Here is a 19,015-nt window from a genome sequence, read left to right as displayed (position 1 = left end):
CCTGTACTTGGCCGCATTCATCTTTCCCTCGATTGCAACCAGTCGTCCTGTCTCTGCAGCTGAAAAACACCCCCACAGCATGATGCTGCCACCACCATGCTTCACTGTTGGGACTGTATTGGACAGTTGATGAGCAGTGCCTGGTTTTCTCCACACATACCACTTAGAATTAAGGCCAAAAAGTTCTATTTTGGTCTCATCAGACCAGAGAATCTTATTTCTCACCATCTTGGAGTCCTTCAGGTGTTTTTTAGCAAACTCCATGCGGGCTTTCATGTGTCTTACACTGAGGAGAGGCTTCCGTCGGGCCACTCTGCCATAAAGCCCCGACTGGTGGAGGGCTGCAGTGATGGTTGACTTTCTACAACTTTCTCCCATCTCCTGACTGCATCTCTGGAGCTCAGCCACAGTGATCTTTGGGTTCTTCTTTACCTCTCTCACCAAGGCTCTTCTCCCCCGATAGCTCAGTTTGGCCGGACGGCCAGCTCTAGAAAGGGTTCTGGTCGTCCCAAACGTCTTCCATTTGAGGATTATGGAGGCCACTGTGCTCTTAGGAACCTTAAGTGCAGCAGAAATCTTTTTGTAACCTTGGCCAGATCTGTGCCTTGCCACAATTCTGTCTCTGAGCTCTTCAGGCAGTTCCTTTGACCTCATGATTCTCATTTGCTCTGACATGCATTGTGATCTGGAAGGTCTTATATAGACAGGTGTGTGGCTTTCCTAATCAAGTCCAATCAGTATAATCAAACACAGCTGGACTCAAAAGAAGAAATGGAAAGCACCTGAGTTAAATATATGAGTGTCACAGCAAAGGGTCTGAATACTTAGGACCATGTGATATTTCAGTTTTTCTTTTTTAATAAATCTGCAACAATGTCAACAATTCTGTGTTTTTCTGTCAATATGGGGTGCTGTGTGTACATTCATGAGGAAGAAGAATGAACTTAAATGATTTTAGCAAATGGCTGCAATATAACAAAGAGTGAAAAATTTAAGGGGGTCTGAATACTTTCCGTACCCACTGTATATATATATATATATATATATATATATATATATATATATATATATATATATATATATATATATATATATATATATATATATTGGTGATCAAAATTAGAGAACAATTTATAAACAATTGAACAATTCTGAAATAATGTCATCTTCACTGCTCAACAGTTGAAGGAGTTTTTGTCCTGTCTATACCATGCTACCAGAACACCTTTTTCACAAATTAACTAAGGCATTTAAAAAAAACCTATTATTTTGCAGAAAACACACTGATCAAAATTAGAGAACACTTTCAGATACCTCCCAGTTATTGGTGTTAATCTGGTACCTGGTGCTAATTTCCTTGATTATCTGTCAACCCCTATTTAACTGGCAGTCTAACTTCCAGTTTTACTGACTCTGCAAAATGGTGGGCCATTCTAAAGTGACTGAAAGCCTCCGGCAGCAGGTTGTCCAGATGAAGGCCAAAGGGATGACCCTATCAGCCAAAGCAAGACAAGTTGGTCGTTCCAATTCTGTGTTTTCAAGAATATTACATCTTTACAACATCACAAACTCATTCAAGTCTGCCAAGAAGGCTGGTCGTCCACGGAAGACAAATACAAGAGAGGACAGGATACTGCGGAGGATCTCAATGGGCAATCGTCTTCACACTGCAGCTGGAATTGTTTACCAGTTCAGCGCTGAACAGGGTAAGGATCTGTCTCGTCATACAGTGTCTCGACGTTTAAGAGCATTTGGACTGAAAGCCCACTCTGCAGTGACCAAACCTCTCATTAGCAGAAAGAATCAAAAGGCTAGACTAAGCTTTGCTGAGGAGCATGTTGTGTGGACAGAGGAGAACTGGTCCAAAGTTCACTTCAGTTATGAAAGCAAGTTTAATTTATTTGGGTCCGATGGGAAACATTATGATCGGCGACAAACTGGAGAAAGACTAAACCCCAAGTGTGTAAAGAAGTCAGTGAAAAGTGGAGGAGGAAGTGTCATGGTTTGGGGCATGTTTTCTGCAGCAGGAGTTAGGCCTCTTATACAGCCACATGGCAGAGTGAATGCAAATGTTTATCAGAACCTTCTTCAACAACATATGGTTCCTTTCCTGCGTTCATCACCCAATCAGCCCGCAGTGTTCCTGCAGGACAACGCTCCATGTCACACAGCAAAACGGGTGAAGCAGTTCCTTGAAACTAAAAACATTGAAATAATGACATGGCCTGCCCAGAGTCCCGATCTCAACCCAATAGGGAACCTCTGGAAAATTCTTGGTGACAAAGTTATGGCCAAGAAACCCACTACAGTCACCAAACTGTGGAGGAGACTGGAAGAAGAGTGGACCAAAATCACACCAGATCAGTGTGAGAGACTAGTGCTGTCCTGTGGCCGCAGATGTGCTGAAGTCATTCAGGGCAGAGGCCTGTACACTTCCTACTAATTGCTGACTGTTGTAACCTTCAGAAAATTTTGTTGGAATCTTTTTCCATGCTACAGTCATTGTTGTTCTCTAATTTTGATCAGTGTGTTTTCTGTAAAATAATGGGTTTTTTTTAATGCCTTAGTTAATGTGTGGAAAAGGTGTTCTGGTAGCATGGTATAGACAGGACAAAAACTCCTTCAACTGTTAAGCAGTGAAGATGACATTATTTCAGAATTGTTCAATTGTTTATAAATTGTTCTCTAATTTTGATCGCCAGTGTATATATATATATATATATATATATATATATATATATATATATATATATATATATATATATATATATATATATATATATAGAGAGAGAGAGAGAGAGAGAGAGAGAGAGAGAGAGAGAGATAGAGATAGATATAGATACACAGTATATTCATATATATCAGAATTTCTGAAATTTATTTAATTATTCAGACCTTTAAAATGATACAGAAATCAAATACCAATGAAATATTTTAATTGTTCATATGAAATATTCATCGTTGCCTGTGAAAGTTCGTGAGTGGCTCTTATTGAATTAATGACGTGCATTTAAAATTATGCACAGAGCTAATTCTTTAACCTCGTGTTTGATGGTGACCTCAACTATAATGTAGCGTAATATGACATACTTTGATATTCTACTCACAGCACTGGACTGCTGCCAGTAGAGAAAGCTTGCTATGGACAAACACTGCTGCACCAGAGTGAGCCATACACACACAAAGCTCTGAAAACATCCAGCTTGCACGCAGAGTGGCTCATTTGCATTATGTAAGTGTAAACTGGTGTGTAATACCACAAGGAACACAGAATCACAGTATTCAACCTGACAAGCCCAGAAAGCCCTTTAGTGTTTTTTTTCCACTGTTTTCTCTGATACTTGTACATGGCTGTAGGTTTAAGAGGGTCGCTGAGACTGCAGGTGTGACTCTTAAGAGCTGGTACCAAATGTCCAACTCTTTCCTGTCACTCAGATAGGGTCTATTCCCTAATCAGACCCCTGAGGACCTGATGTAAGCCTGTGGATGTCTCTTGCCTCATTATGTGCAATAATATAATATAATATAAAAAAAAACTTTCTTTTCGGCTTCTCCCGTTAGGGGTCGCCACAGCGGATCCTCCGCACGTTTGATTTGGCACATGTTTTACGCTGGATGCCCTTCCTAACGCAACCCTCCCCAATTTATCCGGGCTTGGGACCGGCACTAAGAGTGGCTGGGGATGGTTCCCTGACCGGGAATCGAACCCGGGTCGCAGCGGTGGGAGCGCTGCATCTTAACCACTAGACCACCAGGGGACCTATAATATAATATAATGCAGTAAAGTGTTTTACAGCTATAGTGGCGGTAGTTTAAACTAAAATTGAAGCAACGCAACAACTGAGAAGAAAAGCGAGTAACTTAGGAACAATCGACAAACGATCATTAATAATACTAATGATTACCTTCAGAAAACAGTGATTAGTATGGTCAATTTTTTTAGATTCAACCAAGTACTGTGTCTATGTATTGTCTAATCTAATGTCAATACTGCTGTACACTGAAAGTGAAAGGTACTCTACACTGTTCAGTGTTTTTTCCTGACTGTACTGTACAAAACATCAGAATTACAAGTAGCAAATCTTAAAAAACTTCTTCATAACTGGTTTTCCGCATCTGATTATTCTTCACGAAATATCAAGGAAAAAAATTGAGTCAGTACTCAGATTGGAGAAGTAGCATTTACATGATTTAATTGAAAGATGTTGGAGCTAAACCTGTTGTTCTTCGGGTCTGGGGACATGTTTTAGGTCAGTGGGTGAGGCATTGGACTTCCGATTGAAATGTTTAATTCTAGAGCCACTACGCTACCACTTCTGAGCCTTTAGCAAGGCCTTTAACTCTCACTTGCTCAGTTGTTTGATTAAAATATTTGTAAGTCGCTCTGGATAGGGGCATCTGACACATACCCAGAGGCGCGAAAATAGGGTATACAGTATATGCAGTACATAGGGGTGCCGCACATGGAAGGGGGTGGTTAGGGGTCATTGAATGCAGTGCTCGAATTGAGGGGGGGCTGGGGGAATCTGGGGTCCCTAAGGTTATTTTAGTAAAGAATATATAAATTACACAACAACTGGGCAAATAAGACTTGACTCAATTTGAGCACTGATTGAATGTAGTGTATTTATTCTTGTATTTACCCCTGTTGTTTTGGGAGGAGGAGTGGGTGCCAGCCATGATCTTGTATACCCCCTCAGCAAGTGTGCAGTTGCACCCCTGCACATGCTGTAAATGAAAATGTCCAGAAAAATATGAATATAGAAAAACTTGTGAAAACAACATGGAAAACATGAAACAATTATTTGTCTAAGAAAATAAGATTAAAAATGAAGCTCAAATAAATAAACTGTGTAATGATTAGAAATAAAAGCACTTGAGCACATGTAGAAAGTGAAGTACATCCAAAATGTGTGATACGATCATGTAACTTTCCTTTAAAAGTAAATTCATTGTCTGAGAAGTAATTTAAAAATGCTTAATCAAAATAATAATAATGTTAGATCACGATCAAGTGTCTTCGGTCTGTACCTTAGTCTGTTTTTTTTTTTCTGAGTGAAAATATACTGTTTATTATGTCTTATATTTGTGATATAGCTGTGTGATTGCATTAGTAATGGAAGGTATTGTAATATAGCAGAAGGGGAGATTAAAAGGGTGTAATGACATCCTACGTGTGATGTAGATACTAGTGTTTACTGAGGTTATGAAAGATATTCAACTAAGCGGATTAGACTGTACTTTTAATCTTACTGCATTATACATTGTTTAGTTGTTCAAGGGGTCAGTGTAACTTTTTTTTTTGGTCAGACCATATCATCATTTCAACTTTTTTTTTCTAGTGGGTTCAATTTCTGTGAGAGACTGACTTTCTCAGTGCGCTATCTCTGTGAAAAAAGATGACCTTTAGTTTCTCAAAAAGGGCGTTATATAAAGAGAAGATTCAATTATCACTTTGGGGGAAAATGTATCTTCTCTTTAGTTCCTTTTTTTTTTCCATCTTGCAATCCTTAAGCTCCTTCACGTCAGATCAATGTGACTGTGGCTGCTTTTGTACAACACAGCTATTTTTTTGTTAAAGAGACTGGAGCCAAGGTCATCTTCATCAATAGATTACCTGCACATTTGGGGCCTTGATCTTGAGATAGTGTCTTCCATCCAAATCAATGAACACTTGGTCAGCAGCACACAGATGTCAACAGGATAGCTCCAAAACATCCTTTAAAGGGTTATAATTAGACTATTGCTCATGCAAAGCATTACTGGGTGAAAATCTTACAGAAGAACACACCAAACAGCAAAACACTAATTAACCTATTGGCATTTTGATGTACCAGCTTAATTTCATTTTATTATTACAGCCCCAAATGAATGGAGTGAATTAACATTTCACTGCAGTACAAAATCGATAAATTGCACAAAAGTCTGAAACTGGACAATTGATTTTCTCATTTCTGGAAAGGAAAGTCGGTCGCAGCTGCTTATGTTGTGTTATAGTTGTAAAATCAATAGTAATAACAACTTACCTTTGAGAGACATTTTTCACCACAGAAGCAGACACGCCAACAGCAAACTCAGCAAATCAAGTCACACTTTCTGCATGGACACAGACAGAAGTGTAATGATTTTGTAATAGCTGACTGGAGATGTTAAAGGTTGTAGGACAACGGATTAGGTTTAGGGAAGTCTGCTACTCAAGTGTTTATTCAATTACCACAGAAATGTCTGTTTACATAGCCACGTTGGTTATACTACTAGTTTTCATACTTCTTTCTGTTTGTTTAGTTCTCCACATTCATGGCTGTGAGTGGTAATAGTATGAGACAATGATTTAAGAAAACATACCACAGACTGTCTTCTTTACTTCCAGGTTTCTCCATCTGCTGTCTCCATAACTCCTTTTTCAGGCTTCCTTATAATTGTCGTGTGTGTTATTTATAGTGCCCTTTATTAAAGTGGTGGTTTATATACTCTCTCTCTCTCTCTCTCTCTCTCTCTCTCTCTCTCTCTATATATATATATATATATATATATATATATATATATATATATATATATATATATATATATATATATATATATATATATATATATTTTTTTTTTTATATTATAGGTAAATGCATTCTAACCTAATAATACTGAAAAATATATGAGGATTTAAATGCAGTACCAGCATGTGTGTCTGTTTAATGCTTAAAATATATGAATCCCAACGTGACGATCGTCTAAACTGGAAATAACCAATACAATTGAGCATGCACCAAAGTAACAATGAAAAATAACAAATATGTGGAAAAAAGTCTATTTTTTGATGGGTAAAAAGTATATATACTTTTATATATATACTCACTTCCTCCTAGAATTGTGCAGGCACATGGGCATTTTTTTTATACTGATTGCAAGATATACAGGAGAGCTGCAAATATTAACAGCAAATCCTTCAAACTACAAAGAGTTGACAGTGGTTTGTATCAATGTTTAAGTGCATTTAATAGCTGAGTCTTCAAATGTCAAAGTGTATACCTCTTCTATCTTTTTTTCTCTTGTCTGGATTGCTTAGCAAACAAAGAGTCTGTTGAAAAGGGCACCATATTTCTGATTTGACAGGAGAGAAAAGGAAAAAAAGGATAAGTGAATAAACCCTGCTAAACCAAAAGCACAGAAAAGGGAAAAAAAATAAGTAAAAGTATTAAATAATATTTTGTGACAAAGATTTAGGGCTGTACCGGCAGCAAAGTTCCAGCACATTAAGCTTAATCAGGGTCCAGACTGAGATTTTTTTGATGCCTGTAGTATCAGGTCACGCAAAAGCTATATTAAAAATAGACATTGAAGTATGACAGCACATTGTGAATCATCACTTCTTGCTCTGACATTTCGCTGCATGTTGCGTTCAGTGTGCATCCCCAAGGGAAAAAGACTAATTAGAGTTCTGAGTCAAACAGAAGGACTCAGGGCAGACTGTTTATGGTTCACAGTGTGTTGGGTAATAGCTTTGTGTGTGTGTGTGTGTGTGTGTGTGTGTGTGTGTGTGTGTGTGTGTGTGTGTGTGTGTGTGTGTGTGTGTGTGTATGCGTGTGCGTGTACGTACCCACTGCAGATGTCATGCATATGCTAGTCGAAAGCAATTTTAAATGCTCAGCCTATGAATACTATTTCATATTTCATGTGAATGAAACATGAATACTTCTGCCTCCTCAAGCATTACCCTTCTGATCAATAGTTTATTTTTCCTTTTTCTTTTTAATACCAGTCAGTAGTGGTATTTAAGTATGTAATAATCTGTTTGGAGACTTAGGCATGAGACTAATATTTCATTCTTTCTCTATGCCCTGTATGGGCATAGAGAAAGGATTATGGCCAGAAAACTTGATAAAAGGCAATAATTAAGGTTTAATTTCATTCCGTTAGCACTCTAAATAGCTGTATATGATCCCATAATCATTGGAAAATGTAGCATTTAGATGTATACTGTCTTCCACAAGGTAATTGGTCACTGAAACGTCTACATCCACTTTTATGCCCTATGTCTTATAGGCCAATTAGTCCATGTGTTGACAGAAAAGAGCACTGAAGCTGAGACCGAAAAAATCCTGGGGAGAAAAATGAACTGGTGAGACGGGTAACAAGTTATTACCTTATTGGTAGATGAAGAGAAGAGTGATCATCTCTAAGTATACCCTGTATACAATCAGCAACACAGAAAATAATAGTCAGTGCAATTAGCCATCAAGCAATTAAAGCCATAAGGAATGCAAGTTTTAAAGAGCATTTTAAACAAATGCGAACCATTCTCACAAGACCCATTAACGTCCGGACAAGCTTCATTGCTTTTCACTGGAGTTTGTTAATGGCTCAGTTCACTGTATTTCCACTGAGAGTAGACAACACTCTCAAGTGCATATTGAAGACTGCTAAGTAAATGCCAAGAATAAGTTCTTTTTTTTTAGATATAAGACCTGTCCCCATTGGACATGCCATCGAAGACCAAAATAAAATACAACTTTTACAAGCATGTAATCATGTACCACCTGTTTGAAATATGGTTTTAAATCAGAAAAGCTTACTTCGCTGTACTTTTACACAATCTCTTCATGTTGAAACTTATTCTCCTAACATACAGCCAACATAGAGCTAAAACATAAGAGAAAACAAATATAATACATATAAATATATAAATATATAAATACATATTTCAAAATGACAGCATGGCCCATGTTTTTCTTTTTTAAAGATATATTTAAATTACAAAATACAGAGCCAGTTGGTATAAATGGGGTGATGTTAGGCTGACCCTGTAGCCCTGGTAACTTCTTTTTTTGCTTTCCACCCTTCAAAGTTCCAAAATATTTAATGCATCTATTTATTCAAATTTTTTTGCTTAATTTTCCTGTCTGTAAAGCAACTGCAAATGCCAGGACATGAGGTTAGCATCAATGAGGACAAACTTACACCACCACAAATGCTTAATTTAAGATTTAATTCTCTGAAACGACTAGCTCCAAGCAGTGATGGAATACAAGAAGCAATCAGAAGGAGTGGAGCAAATGAATATTAGGGCTAGAGTGAACCAGAAAAATCTTCAAAAAGTGAGCTTGAGGTTTTAGGCGAGATGTGCACTAACCTTAAAGGCCAAAGTCTTTTGCAGAATATCCACCTTTTATTGTGTTATTGTTAGTTGTGTGATTTGCACCTGATTTTATGCCAAATTAAAGATAAAACATCTCATTGAAATGCCCCTCATTGGCGTATAGGACAGCTAAGGATTTAGGCACCTTGTCATTTCTTTACCGGAATGAGAAACATGGGAATATTGAAAATTTCTTTTTCAAATATGAAAATTTAATGAAATTGAACAAATCTTTCTTATCTTTTAAATTTGAAACCAGTCACCTATTTCTGACAGTATTCTCGTTTCTGATCTTTCAACTTTTTCATTTTCTACTGCTCATGAATAAGTTAAATTCATATTTTTATTCATTCACTTAACTTCAGTAAACATTTTATCTAGGTCATAGTGGTGTACAGTCTGACTTCATTCCAGATGGGATGGCAATCCGCACACATTCACAGGGGCAATCTGCCTTCTGGACAGCTGTGAGTGATTTCAGTTAATTCAACATCTTCCTCAAACCCCTAATAAATAGGAAAATTAGTTTGGGATTTGAAGCTAATGGCTCAGGCTATCTTAGAGTCTTTAGGTTGGGTTTTTGTAAATGTTATAAATGTACACTGAGGACAGAAACATCCCATTGTGAGCATTTTCCTGCTGCACAGAAGGACAGTATGCTGTTGCAAATTAAAAGGACTGACTTAACACAGTTATTGTTTCCAGTTTTTTTGGCATGCATAATTTTTTTCCTAAACATTTTCAAAAGTAACATTGATGAATTTAAAAGTGGATATAAGTTCACAAAGAACAGAAAATGACTAAATAGAGAGTGGTAAGAGCTCCTGCATGATAAACCTTACAGCAATACAGCTCAGTCAATGTAGCAGATCAACAACCACATGCACAAACTTTTCCTCCTTTTTATAGTGAACAGTTTCTTTTGTTCTGATAAAAATGTCTAGTTTTATTTGTCTTAATTTACAGATTTGTTTTGGATTGCCTTCTTTCAAGTCAGAACATTAAAAGGGTAACCTTTGGCATTAACACATCAGTGGGTTTTATAGAAAGAGACTACACTTTTAAAGACTAATGCAGTTTTCACAGTCTGTGCAGTGGATTAAAGAGGCAGGAATGACCTGTTGATCATAAGTATAATATTGTAAAAGGGTTCAAGGTTTATTGGCATTGTCAAGGACTAACAGTATAAACACAAGCAGTCATTTTAAAGCAAGAAGATTTTGATGAGTATAGTTTCCCTTTAAACTCACAAGTGGTAAGAGGTAAAAAGGGCTTGTGTGGTGATTTAAAAAGGTGAACATAGATAGAAACGATTTTACTCCACAAGCGTCTCAATATTCAAGCTGAGAAAACAGTTTGGTTGTCCTTTCATACAGGGAGGAATCAGGTATGAACAATACATAATACCAGACATTTTCTGAGCAGGGTGGTTTTGTGCCAACACATTTGCTGATCCACATGAGTCCATTTGTGAGTTTTTTTAGGCGGGTTTGAGGAATAAAAGAGATAGCATTGTCTTGTTTGTTGGGAAAGACCTTGAAAGGTTATCTCTTAAGTGTCCATTTAAAGACGAGTCAATTTCAGAGAAGACAAGTGTATATGCTCTTTAATAATTTAGTAAACCCATAATTGATTGAAGATCAATAAAAAATAGTAGAAGCCTTAAAAAGATTTAAGAGATTGAAATTCTTTTCTTTTCTCTTTTCTACACTTGTGAAACAATTTATGATGACGTCAGCATTAGAGTATTTAATAAATAATGAATTCCTTTAAAAATTCACTAGATAGTAGCCTGTTGCACAAGTCTAGTGTTATAACCACTCAAAGTAATTGTATTTTAAGCTATTGATAATGTCGTCATTGATGCCATCCTGTGGCAGCAAAATCTATGGTCATGAGCCACTGAATACAAAATACAGTGTTAAAGTTAAGCTACACTAATGCTACAAAACTAAATAGACTGAGTCATATTAAAGACTTATAGAAAATCTTTTCACACTTGAACTTTATATTTCAGATGTGTATTACAAAAATATACAATAAATGTAAATAAAATTAAACCATTGACATCTGAATGCTTCACAATAGACATGATGCTTTTCCCTATAAATACCCTAGTTAGTATTATTCACACTTGCAACTTTTTTTTATTACACATGACAAGTTTCTTTCATTCCCACTTCTTAAGCAATATATTGATGCTCACTGGATCTGATTTATATATATATATATATATATATATATATATATATATATATATATATATATATATATATATATATATATATATATATATATATATCTCCTCTTTATTTTCTTCTTCTTCTTCTTCACCTTCTTCTTCTTTCGGCTGCTCCTGTTAGGGGTCGCCACAGCAGATTATCCGTCTCCATACTACTCTGTCCTCTACATCTGCCTCTTTCAAACCAACTACCTGCACCACATCCATAACCTCCTCCTTGGCCTTCATCTTATCCTTCTTCCTGGTGGCTCCATCCTCAGCATTCTCCTACTGATATACCCCATGTCCCTCCTCTGCACATGTCCAAACCATCTCAATTTGCCCTCTCACACTTTGTCTTCAAAATGTTCTACATGCGCTGTCCCTCTAATAAACTCAGTTCTAATCCTGTTCATCCTCATTACTCCCAAATGTACAACAAATGTAAATAAGTCTAGATAGATAGATAGATAGATAGATAGATAGATAGATAGATAGATAGATAGATAGATAGATAGATAGATAGATAGATAGATAGATAGATAGATAGATAGATACATAGATAGATACATAGATAGATAGATAGATTTGTTGTTAGCTTCTCCTGCTTCTTTTTCCCAACTTTTGCATTTCGTTTGTTTATTCAAATATATTTTGTTTAGTAGAAAAAGACAAAACAAGCAGATTGTGTATACCAGACAAACAAGTTCAGTTTAGGTTTTGAGCAGCACTACCTCAGTTTATTAACCTTTTTAAAATTAAATAGGTTCCATTATTACATGGCATTCAGCTAAAAAAACAACAACAACACTTCCTCTGCTTTTGTGTCCTTTGTGTTCTGATGAAATATTGCTGTGTAATATAAAACAAATGAGAATTATAAAGGTCATGTATCAGAATTTTATGTTAATAAAATAACCCACATTGTACTCGCTGCACATTGTAGTACCACAGGAAAAAGGAAAAGGTTTTACTGTTTGGATACAAAGGGATTATATTAATTTAAAGCATCTTACAGTATATCTGGCCTCATATGCTTCATATAAAACATTGTGTTTCTCAATTTATACCTTGGGTTGTTAGCAAACCAGCACTTTTTTTTTTTTTACAGAATTCAAGTAAATAAAAATACATAATTATTAATTAATATATGTATTATTTTAATAAATAAAATATATATTTGTAGCATTTGAATAATTGTATTAGAACATTTCCACCTTTAACGTTAAAATTATAGCCTGCACATGCGGTTGTGCACCAAACCAAACACATATCTGAATAAAAAGTTAAAAAATGTAGAATAAGAATTAGAATAATCTAATTGCATAAATTTGCACACCTCTGAACTAATACTTAATTGAAGCACCCATTGATTTTATTACAGCACTCTGTCTGTTTGGATAAGAGTCTATCAGCTTGACTCATCTTAACATGGGAATATTTTCCAAACCTATTTGCAAAAAATGATCCAGATCTGTCAAATTGACAGGACATCTTCTGTGCATGGCTTTCATAAGCTTCCCCTCAGATTTTCTACAAGATTTTTTGCTAAAGCCATTCTGCCATTAAAAACACCAATTGAATGTGAACTTTGAATCATCATCATGCTGAAAGGTGAAAGTCGTCTTCACCGTCAGCGTTTTAGCAGTTTTGACTGGTACTTGGAGCTTTTCTTGATTCACTTCATTTTAAATAAAGCCCCAGTCCCAGCTGAAGAATACAGCCCCAAAGCATGATGCTGCCACCACCAAGTTTCACTATGCTTTAGCATTTATGACCAAAATCTTTGTATCATTAGACTATAACTAATTTTTTAGACTGGACATGTTTTTGTGAAGATGTAGATTGTTGTAGAGGCAACCAGTACTGGACAAAAGAGCTCCAGCTCCATTAATGAGTCTCTGATCAATTTTCTCTTCGACTTTCCTATCAATTTTGAGGCTATCACTGTTGTACCTCTTGTAGCCATATTTCTCAAATTTTGATAACTGTCTTCATGGTGTTCAATGGTATACCTTATGTCTTGATTTTTCTTGAACACATGGTCTTCAGAACTGTTAATAGCTCATAAAAGTATAACATAGGAGAGGGAAATATGTGGGGGGAAAATTATAAGGTTAAAAAAAAGGGTAAAACATTCTAGGTTTAAATGAAAGTTTAAAGGCATATATTATTTAAAAGAAATGAATAGTCAAAATTAATTGTTTTATTCTGTGGTGTGTTTAAAATACATTTTATTAATTTCTAAAAACCCATAAGCTATAGATCCCTCAGCAAGGCCTTTTTTAAATAATAAAATAAAAGAAGAACAAAATCTCTGCATAGTAATAGCAGTCCCAAGAGGATGCCTTGAATAGAAAAAGTCTTCCTCACACATGGATAAAAGTCCTATTAATGGCAGTAAATGACATATAAGCTCCCCAAATTAATACTACATTAACAATACACTGTCAGAGGATTTTTAATTTTTTTTTGTTTACAAACTACAATTAATATTGTCATTGTACAAGAAATATTATATCATGTTTAGGCATGCAGGGAATCGTACTGAAAAACCTGTTAAAATAAGTTTAGTAAATATTCAAAAAAGTACTCTATTGGGTACAAATACAATTACTTTTTTTGTATTAAATATTTTTTTCATTGACTATTGATTAAGTTGGCCATTTCTTAAGATGATTCCTTCATTGATATTGGTCAGCACTGGTTTGAATATTTTCATACTCATGCACTAATGTATTAAGAATAAAGCAGGCCTTTAAGGGCAGAATGTATATAAAATGTAAGTATTTACGGTTTGTAATGTCTTTACAGTATGCAATAAGTTTATTACTTGCACAGTGTGTAAAAGAAAATCATGGTCAAATTCTTTGGCAGACTGTTTATCCCATTAAGATTCTATAAACTATTAAAAAACAACATTCTCCATCTTAATTCTTTTTGAATATTTGGTCATAAAATCTTTATTTTTTTTTTTTTTATAAAAGTCTATAAAAAACAAACAAACAGTGCAGTATAAAAAAGTATAAAAGCTCAATAATGTGTTTAACTGTGCAGACTATTTGACAGTTTTAGTGATTATGACTGCTGTAATGATAGGAAATTATACAAAAAAGTTGAAAAATGATGGAAATTTGCATCGAAGCATGTCTCCCTAAATGACTAAATAGTTCTATTTAAGGCCAGTCCAAAAGTGTTTACTTCACATATTTCTTGTTTTAGTACAGTTTAATCACTCTGATTGCTACACACCCCAAGGAACTTGTATCCCAAGAGAAAAAAAATGGTTTTATTTAGCCATAATTATTTTTTGTCACAAACACTTCTTAAATTCCACAGGAGACATGGAAAAATACACAATATTTTAAAAATCAGAACAGAAAGAAAGTGCAATACTTGGCATCTTCAAACAAACATTCAAACAAGATAAACACATTTCTGCAACACCACCTGGAAACTTGTTAAAACAAATATTATTCCTTTTTTTGTTTACTGATTAGTTAATTGAGAGATTTTTTTCAAGTGTTTGCTGAAGAGCTGCAAGCTGAGATTTAAGACAAAGTTAAAATAATATTTGAGCAAAAGGTTGAAAAGATTAAAATCTCTTTTCCAAATACAATTTTAAATACTTATTGCATTTTGCAACAAATATGTCCTGAGCATAACCATACAGTCCTGGACCAAAAACAAACAACAACAAAGAAGGCTAAACCAACAATGGTAAATATTTAGCTTCTAATGGTCTTCATAACAAATAATTGACCGTAAAATTTGCAAGAATTAAACGAATGCACTTATGAGGTGCCATCATTTGCTTGTTTACTTTTCCTGCAGTGAATTGTTTGTGGAACACACCAGTACAGGGAAATTTGCATATACTGTAGTCTGAATGACAGATTGAGAGAGATAAAGAAGAACAAAATTCCACTGTTTCTTTCACTTTGATCACATTGCTGTAAAGGAAATAACTATAAAGAAAATAATGAGATCTAGAGTCTTTTTTTCTGTAGTAAGCATAATGATGCAGAATAGTAATAAAACAAAAAGGAATTAAATCTTTGCATGTGCCTCCCTTGCAGAGTCTGATGTAAAATAGGTGTTATTGAAGGTATACAATTTTTTTTTTTACTGTTGAGCCTACAGATAAAACACTCAATATGTCCTGTATAATCTTTAAAACATACATGTCTGGTGTGCTACAAATACCTAATTAAAGTGATAAAGACCTTGACCTTTTCTCAACTCACTTACACCTATTCTTTGGTTAAATTAAAATTTAATGATGAGTATATAAATTATATGAAATGTCTAAAGTTAAACTGTTATAACATAGTAGAATAAGGTCATATAAACACAAAATGATAGCAGTGTGTATTTAAACCGTTATACTGTAGCTGTTCAGCAAAGCAACAGCTTCTGAAGACAGTTATGTTTATGACAGTGATCAGCTGATTCACTGAAACATGCAATTAAAAACACATTCTCATCAGAACATAATAGAGCTGTCATTAACTTTAACGCTACCCTGTTCTGCAGTGTTGGAGTGTATGATTTATTCATGATGATACTCTATATTCTTTACTGCAGTAATCAAGCTGTCAGACCAAGAGTGAAATGAGAATGATACACATAAATACAAACATACAGCTCTTTGTGAGTTCAACTGGCTGCTTATATTGTTACAATGAATATATATGGCCAGTCTGTGACTAACATAATATGAATGATATATAAATATCAGCAGCATTGGAAGTTGTGATTTATCTAATGCTTTTACCTGAATATTTTTTCTTGTTTAAAATGTGCAGAAATGAATCCTTCATTAATGCTAGCTGGGGTTTTAAATCTCTGTCCCTTAGACCTCAGCTGTTAACCATTTAAGTCTCCCTTCACTGCACAACATTGATTAGAGCAAACATACTGATCATTTTCTCCCCTAGTTTAACCAGCAAGGACCCACTGGGTCAAAGCAGGAAAAGTCATCTAACAAGCTGAGTGCTGTGAGAAGATCTGAAGTGGCAAAAATATTTGGTGGGATTTTAACTACAATCTCTTGAGCCATAAACGGAGGCTGAGAAATAGTCATTAGTGCGCTGTGGCTATGAGGAGAGATAATTGGATGCTGTTCTCTACTGGACAAATATAAAGAAGGTTCTTAGTTATCGCAGACTCCTGTCTGTCAGCGAGCCAATTAAGTGTGGTGGACTGAGTGCATGGCACCTCACAAGTATTGAAGGTTCTGTTAAATGCCTTTTGGACGACTAGTCAAAGTGTTGGACCTGGTGAATGCTTGCTTTGTAGTGAGAATGGAAGTTGTCTGCAATAATGTAATCTGATCTTGAGCAGCTTTTTACTGCAATCTATACAGTGTGTTTACACTAGGGAAGCAGTCCACCTGCCCACAGCATAGCAACATTATTCAATTATTCCAAAGAAACTTGCAAATTCTGCTAGAAAAGCAAAAAACGGGCCAAAACTGAAAAGTGCTATCATTAAGGATCTGGGAGCAATGCCAAAAAATATTAAAACAATTTCATGTGGCTTATCACAAAGCAAAGACAATTATTACAGCAGGTGGGCAAACGCACATGTCCAGTTCTTTCTTAGCTTTGAAATATACACTGGATTTAAATAAACTCATAAGCAGTTTCAAGATTTATTCGCTATCTAACTTGACTATATAACTAATATCTGGGAGTTTTTGGAAGCAAAATTGATGTTGACAAATTATGATGTACTTAATACCTTTATTATAAATACATAAACCAGTTGCTAATTGTCAGGGATTCCCCTGCCACGCCCCCCTCAGTAGCTGTCATGGTTCCTCCTTATACTTTGCCCGCCAGGATCACCGACAGCTGTGGCTCGTTAAGGACTAGACTATATAAACTCGTTCACTCGGAAGGAGCTCACAGTAGATCCGCTGCGCCTCCACATCGAGAGGGGTCAGCTGAGGTGGCGCGGGCATCTGTTCCGGATGCCTCCTGGACGCCTTCCTGGGAAGGTGTTCCGGCCGCGTCCCACTGGGAGGAGACCCCGGGGAAGACCTAGGACACGCTGGAGAGAATAAGTCTCCCGGCTGGCCTGGGAACGCCTTGGTGTCCCCCCGGAAGAGCTGGAAGAAGTGGCTAGGGAGAGGAAAGTCTGGGCATCTTTGCTTAGACTGCTGCCCCCGCGACCCGGCCTCGGATAAGCGGGAGAAGATGGACGTTCTCGAGTCACAGGCTGTCGGTTCTTGAGTTGTCATGCTGGTCATCTCCTGTTCCCGCGACCGCCAGCCTGCCCGCTGGTTCTGTTTTCAGACTCTGTGTCCATGTGCGGATTACTCTTTGCCGTTGCAGTTTACTTTTGTTTTCGGACTCTAAATTTCGTTTTGGATTACTCGTCTCGAGCGGATATTCTTTGTTTGTTTTCTCGCCACGGCAACTGTGTGTTTTTTTGTTGAACTGACTGAATAAACCATGATTGAGTTATTTCCGCTTCCGCGTCCTGTCCATCAGCCTGACACTACTGATTCCATGATTGGTAAATAGTGTATGATTTGTGTTCTATTGTATTAACCCTTACAAATAACCATATAAAATAAAAGCAGTGTTCCTCACTAAAACCCACATAGATAATTTAGATAAATAATTGAACGAACAAAACATTTCTTCCATGTATTGACCCCTTATTACTGCACATTACCTTGAACTTTAAAAATACTGTATTTGAATGAATGTGTGAACTTCTTAAAGCATCCTTTAAGCAAAATTTATCATTTCAGCTCTTAAAGCTATTATCAAAACACTTTCCCTCTAATGAACTGCAGAATCTGAACTTGCTATAAAGTCTATGATCAAATCTGAAGAATATTACATTAGCAGTGCAACCTTCTAAAAAAGTGGGTCGTTAAATAGGTTAACACACCTTGGATAGCATTGAGAATAGCATTGTTAATGTGTTTGGCTAATTCATTAACTAGACCTTATGATTAGACTCTCTGTACACATGAAACACTGGCTGACATTAGTAAGACACCCAGTGCTACAGTAAGCTAATGTTACACGTTCAGAATATATAAAGCTTTGTCTTTATTGATTGGACGATTCTGGACACAGAGTACTGACCACTTGATCGTCCAGAAGGAATTGCTATTGGTGTTAGTCTAAGGTGCCCTTCTACTTAGCCCGAAGGGTTTTGTATCATGGCTGAAAAATGAGCTCTGCTTCCATTGTGCACAAACAACAAAAGCGAGAGTTAAGCACATGGGTGAGCTCAGACTGTTTGCTTTACATGTACATTTTAAAATGCCTAAAGGTAAGCCACTGCATTTTAAGAATATATGGATTTAAAATACAGCTTAATGCACAAAGTCTATGGTCATGTCTGTACTAACTCTTTAAACTGAAGTGTTTAAGTTAACAGAGTGGGTGAACAAGAAAAGGCTGTTTAAAAAAACGCTGCTTTCACTTTCCCAAGTGTCTGCTTTCATTGCTTCACCTTAGTTTGAAGATACACTGTTTACATCTTTTTTCGATTGGTTCCTCTACTTTCTTTAATTTTGTTTTTTTTCCCAATGTTTTGGAGGTAGGGCATTTCAGTATTTCAAACTGCAGACATGAAACAGCAATGAAAAGTGCTGCACACTCCTGGCATAGCAAAACTCAAAACCTGAGTATTTG

This window comes from Silurus aristotelis (genome assembly GCF_946808225.1).
Source record: "Silurus aristotelis genome assembly, chromosome: 7".
Lineage (NCBI taxonomy): Eukaryota > Metazoa > Chordata > Actinopteri > Siluriformes > Siluridae > Silurus > Silurus aristotelis.
Note: the sequence above shows the minus strand (reverse complement) of the source record.